Here is a 6,263-nt window from a genome sequence, read left to right as displayed (position 1 = left end):
CCAGCTGTGTTTCTGTCCTGGCGCTGCCCCCAGGCTGACCCGCCTGCAGGCCGCTCATTCAGCCGCCCTGTGCCCAGGCTTGCCCACGGGCCCCCATCCCTGGATCTCCAGTGCACAGTGTGCCTTGTGATCCTCTCTGGCACCCAGGGCAGGCTCCTGTCGCAGTAGGTGCATGTTGTGCCTCCCATGTTCAGCCAAGGGGCTTGTTCCAGGGGCACCAAACTGGAATAATGTGACAGAGAATGACATCAGAGCAAGATGGTAACAAAACTGGGTTGTAAGCTGAAAATAGCTGCTCTACATGAGAGCAGAGATTGCTGCTTCTGAATTTTACTCACTTAGCTGACATTTGGGTACTTCTAATTAAAATTTTTCAACAGTCAATAGTTTTTGCTGATCAGCTAACAGATGGCTGCAGCAAGATGACCAGAAAGACAGACTGCGTGGCACATGAAGTGTGCTGGAAAGCGTCCATCCCAGTGTCTGCACACCGAGCCCTCGCCTGTGAGAGCAGTGTGATGCAGGGCTGTGCACTGGGAGTCCCTGCCTCTGCAAGGCAGCACCCAGCACACAGGCTGTGCTGAGGGTCAGAGCTGGTGCTGAGCTGCTCAGCACAGGTTACCTTTTGGGAAAAGCAGCTCTTGCGTTCCTGCTGCACATAACGATCTTGTAAATAGTAAGAGCTCAGTATTGTTACCATCTGTGAGTATCTTCCTCTGTCAGATGTTCAGGTTTTCAGCAACCAGTGATGTCCCTGGAAATCATAGGTTTTCAGAAGGTATTTTGGAACCAGGCCACTTTTTGGGTTGCTTAGGCCTTTATGCCCAAGCATGAGAAGTGCCCAGACAGTCCTGTGACAGAAATCATTGGAGTTTTTAAAGGTTTTAATGTGGAAAGGGTGGAGGACTTGATCAATGCTCAGCTGCTTTTTACAAAGTCTCATTATTTTAAGGGTGTATTTTGCAGATGGACTTGGATTTTCCATCACTATTCCTAAGCCCAAATCAGCCATTTTGAGGAGGTTGTGTCTGCTGTGCAGCTAAGCCTGTTGGCACAGGGATGGCAGCTAAATCCTGCCGTGGTCCAAGGGACAGAGCAGTGGGAGGAGTTGCCTGGAGTGCTCTGGCAGTGAGTGTGGGGGCAGCCCAGCACAGGGCAGGGGTGCAGCGGGGCAGGCTGCTGCCAGCCTGGGTCACTGCCCCAGTGCTGTCCCTGACCCCAGCCCTGGCAGCACCAGGCAGTCACTGAGCGCTGCCCTGATGTGCCCGAGTGTGCGTGCAAGATGAATAATGTAGAAAAGGATAGTAAACAGAGAAAAAAATAATTCAGGAAACGGTGGGTTTCAGTAACTGCCCAGCTCTCAGTCAGTTTGCTTTTAAGCCCCTAAGGTTAGCTCTGTTGGTTAGAGCATGATGCAGATATTGCCAATTGTGAGTCCAATGTCCGTATGGGGCAGTCACGTGAGTGATGGACTCAAGGATCCTTGCAGATCCCTTCCAAGTCAGAATATTCTGTGCTTTCTTAAAAGAAGTTGCCGTGCTCTGTAGACCATGGTTTGTGGTTATCTCAGGTGTACGAGCAGAGGGTCTGTCCTGCCACAGCCTGGGCTGTTACCTGAGGGAGCACCTGAGAACCTCTCCCACCCAGCCGAGCTGGGCTGTGTGGGGCTGGCTGGTGGGGCTGCTTGGGTCTCCTGGCAGCAGGGTGTTCTGGGGCACCTAGAGCAGCTGTTGGTTTTCCTCACAAAGCCAGGGTTATTTGCACTGGTAGAGAGATTCTTGGGTCCCAGGCTAATTGTCTTGATTTACGTGCTGTTCTGCCACCACAGGTGTGATGTGTAACAGCTTAATAAGGTGTTCATAGCCTGAACAATTAAAAATTGCCATTAATCCAAGAGCTAATGAGTTGTGCATCTTGATGCAGATGGAAGAGTTTTGTGTTGTGTGCATACCCAGGACCCAGCAGCACTGGTGGGCAGGCATGGGTGCGGCTGGGGCAGGGGCCAGGGCAGCTGGGCCAAAGGCAGCTGTGCTGCTCTGCTTCCCTCTGTTCACCTGCTCAGGTGGGCTGAGTTGTGGCTCTGCCCTTCCCTTCCCTTTCCTTTCTGTTTTATTGTTCTGCTCCTGTCCATGACCCAACCCACTGCATGGTCTCTGCTGGCGCATTGGGCTCTGGAGCAGCGCCTGCCCCACTCCTTTCATGTCCTGGCCCTGGGCACCTGGGGCCGTGAGAGCTCCCTGGGAGCCTCTGTGCTGAGCCCTTCCACGATGTTATTGCCTCCTGAACTCTCCTTTCCAGCAGTTCCAGTAAATTACACCTGGCCGGGATGGTGGAGTGATGTAAATTCACACTCTTGTGCGCTGGCATTCTGGAATGGGTGCTTTGGTTTGGTGGGGGATGCTGAGTGACACGAGGGCTGCTGCCAGATGGGAGTTTCTTTCGTCTAGGTTGGGTAGCACGAAATTCCTCTTTGCTGTAACAGGGGCAGAGAAATTCGGAATGTGCCAGTATTTTTAGCTGTTCAGTCTAGGAGTGCTATTCCATTTTGGGGAAGAGGAGCAGCTGTTGGTAGCTCTGCAGCAGCGTGTTGTTGTGGTGAGGAGCTGTACGGCAGAGCTCAGCAGGGTCCAGCCCTGCCCGAGCTGCTGGGGGTCCCGTGTGAGCCACGAGCCCGGCCCCATCCCTGCAGGAAACAGCACGAGGGGTGGGCAGAGGGATGGGCACTGGGATGGGCAGAGGGGTGGGCACTGGGATGGGCACTGGGATGGGCAGAGGGGTGGGCAGAGGGATGGGCACTGGGATGGGCACTGGGATGGGCAGAGGGGTGGGCAGAGGGATGGGCACTGGGATGGGCAGAGGGATGGGCCTGCCCAGGCCGGGAGCTCCTCAGGCACGGCGCTTTTGCACTAAGCCCATCCCTCGCTCCCCATTGCCCTGCCTGACTGGGATGAAGGGCTTGGGCAGGTGTTGTGCTATGCCATGCCGTGCCATGCCATGCCATGCCATGCTGTGCCATGCTGTGCTTCACGTGGTGGTGTCAGCAAGCTGTGGTGTTTCAGGGCATTTTGCTGATGCTCCAGACCCTTACTGGGCTTAATGCAGTGGAATTGATTTCTGTTTCCCAGGCTGTGATTCACCTCGGCAGGGGATAATCAATGCCAATCAATCACATGTGATTTTGTATGCCATTAGATTGCAGTTTAACCTCTGCTGTCCTCTGCCCTCCCACCTCACCCCCCCTGCTGTGGACCACTCAGTTTGGGGCAGGATTGATGGCCCAGGCTGCCCACACCACCCTGCACGTTGTACCCAGCCCTGCTCTGGTGGGACTTGGATGCCAGTTCCTTGTCCCCCTCAGCTCCATGGCCCTGCCCAGGCTCTCTTCCTCCTTAGCCTGCCCTTTCTATACCTCAGGGGCCTTGAACTCCCCCTGGTTGTAGTTCCCCTCTGACACTTTCATGGGCAGGGAAGGGAGTTGCATTCCAGTCTTTGGATGAGCCTCCTGCTCTGCTGGGCTGGGGGCTGAGTGTTGCACTGTGGCGCAATTCCCTGTTTTACCTATCCCAGTCCTTTCCCAGGTGTGAGTAGCTGAGGGTCCAGCTCTGCTGCAGCCCTGCTGGGTTAAACCTGACCTGACCGAGGCGACAGAAGGTCCTGGTTCCTCCAGGGTGCCTTGCAGTGTCCAGGTCTGGGCATTGGTAGGTCCACAGCTCCCACCAAGCTGCACAGAAAGCCCTGCCATGGAGAGGAGTTCCTCAGCACTGACAGCGCGTGCCTCTCAGAGTAAACACTTTGCTAGCTCTTTTTTTGTTTGTTTTAAGAGAGGCAGAGAGAAAGGGACCAAAGAGGTCTCTTTTAAACAGTGAAATATAGAGTCTCACCATTTTCTGGGCAAAGCAAGACCCACAGCCTGTCCCTGAGGGTCAGACCTGGGAGTCCTCCTTGAGAGGCTGAGGATTGGCCTTCATTAGTCAGTTGTAATTTTAATGTTTGTGTCTTTCTCAAAACCCCTTTCTGAGCTCAGAGTCCATCTGCTGCGGGTGGGATGCACTGAGACTTCCACAGGGGATCTAGGGGTGAACTTGTGCTCTGGCTCTCCCATTACCAGACATTGCCTCCATAAGCCTCCTAATTTTTCGTTCCCTCTTTGCTTTTCTTCACCCTGAATGGTTTCAGATGTAGGTTTTGTCCTCAGTTAATGGGACCCGTGGTTGTCCCACTTGCTTTCTCCCTCGTGGGCAGGCAGAGTCAGGAGTGGCCATTGGGCCATGGCTTGGCTGTGCCCCCGGCCAGGGGCCCCCTCTCCATCTCCCTGGCAAAGCCCTGCAGCCCCCACTCCCCTGAGGGCTCTGATGGGGGATGAGGGAGGTGGTTGTGGTGAGTTATTACCCCACACTTATCAGTATTAAACTCCATTTGGCAACTCATAGCCTGGGATTTGAATGACCTAAATCCTTCCTTTGGCAGCCTGGTTTGCTGTTATTTATGGTGCTTCCCAATTTATTATCATCTGCAGTTGGAGGCTTTGTGTGTGGTGCTGTGCGCCCAGTGATTTACACACACAGTGAGGAGAGCAGAGCACCCAGAGCCCAGAGCCCAAACCCCTCCTGTCCCCTGTCCCCTGTCCCCAGCCCTGGGGACAGAGCTGAGCGGGCAGGGGGGCAGGGGCTGCCCCAGAAACGCAGAGTTCTGTCTGGGGAAGGAATCGGTGTCATCAGGAGAGCTCCTGGGGCTGGATGTGGCTGTGGGAGAGCACCGGAGCTGGAGAAGGGCTTGGAGCACAAGTCTGATGAGGAGCAGCTGGGGAAGGGGCTCAGCCCGGAGCAAAGGAGGCCCGGGGGGCCCTTGTGGCTCTGCACAACTCCTGCCAGGAGGGCACAGCCGGGGGGGTCGGGCTGTGCTCCAGGAACAGGGACAGGAGCAGAGGGAACGGCTTCTGGTTGCACCAAGGGAAGTTTAGTTTGGATATTAGGAAAAATTCCTTCCCTGAAAGGGCTGAGCAGCCCTGGCACAGGCTGCAGTGAGGGAGTCACCATCCCTAGAGGGATGTAACAGATGTGTGGATGTGGCACTTGGGGACATGGGTTAGTGGTGACCTTGACAGTGCTGGGGGAATGGTTGGATTCGATTTCAGAGGGTTTTCCCACCTAAATGATTCCATGGCTGTGTGTGGTCACAGCCCTGCCTCTCACTTCTTACCCAAAGGAGGCATGCTCCACTGGGAGAGCAGGCAGCAGGCAGAGCCCCTGGGGGCTGGGGGCACCCTCTGCCAGGGCTTTGAGCCCAGGGGTGTCCCTGCCACCATGGAGTGGCTGCACTGCTGAGGGGCATCACCCTGTGTCCGCTGGGGCCACGTGCTCCTGGCACAGGTGCTGGGACAGGTGTGCTGTCTGTGTGTCCTGTGGCCTCCCCAGCAGGACAGGCGGGACCAGGGCCCTTCTGCATGGAGCTGCTGCTGCAGCTGGAGCAGATGGGATGTGCCAGGAGGGGGGATGATGTGCCTGGGATGCTCTGGGAGGAGGGCAGTGCTTGGGATGCTCCAGGAGCAGGGATGGCACGCCCAGCCCCTGCCCTGGTGGGCAGAAGGAGAGGGGCGCAGTGTGGGCAGCTCCCTGCTGCAGATCAGGCTGCTCCCGGGACCCAGGGCTCAGCACCGACTGCAGCTTCCCTAGTGTATCTTCTTTCTTTTTAATAACAGACTCATTCCCTGTTCCTGGCAGAGAGCATGCCTTCCTCCACGCTGCGAGAGGGGGAGGGGGTGTGTTGTAAATTTGCCATTTTTCTGATAAAACTGTATCGCTACGGCGGAAATCAAATCCCATCTTGGATATTTTTAGCATGAGAGCATGAAGGCTCAGCGATGCCGAGGGAAGGGAGGATGGGAGGGGAGGGAGGACGGCGGGCTGGGTCTCCATGGAAACTGTTTGCTTTAAATTCCCGCACTGGGGCACTGAGTGTGTAGGAGGTGATGAAGGAAATGAAAAAGCAAAAAAGAGACAAGGTTTTTTCCTTTCTGTTGTCACAAAACTGCTGAAGGAACCTTAGGAGAAATGGGCATAAATTATTGATCACCTCAACAGGAACACACGTGCATTTTCATTGGTGACCACCCTGCCTGTCTCTGGAGGGCAGCAGGTGGGGTGTGCAGCACCATGGCCGACCTCTGGTGTGTCCAGAGACACCTCTGGAAAGGAGCTGCACCTGAGCTGGCACCTCGTGGGACTCCCCCAGCTGCCCTCGGGGTGCTCTGCTGTGCCAGGCTG

Source organism: Geospiza fortis, unplaced genomic scaffold (assembly GCF_000277835.1).
Source record: "Geospiza fortis unplaced genomic scaffold, GeoFor_1.0 scaffold55, whole genome shotgun sequence".
In the NCBI taxonomy this organism is placed as follows: Eukaryota; Metazoa; Chordata; class Aves; order Passeriformes; family Thraupidae; genus Geospiza; species Geospiza fortis.
The sequence above is the reverse complement of the archived record's forward strand: the minus strand, read 5'-3'. Positions refer to the sequence as shown.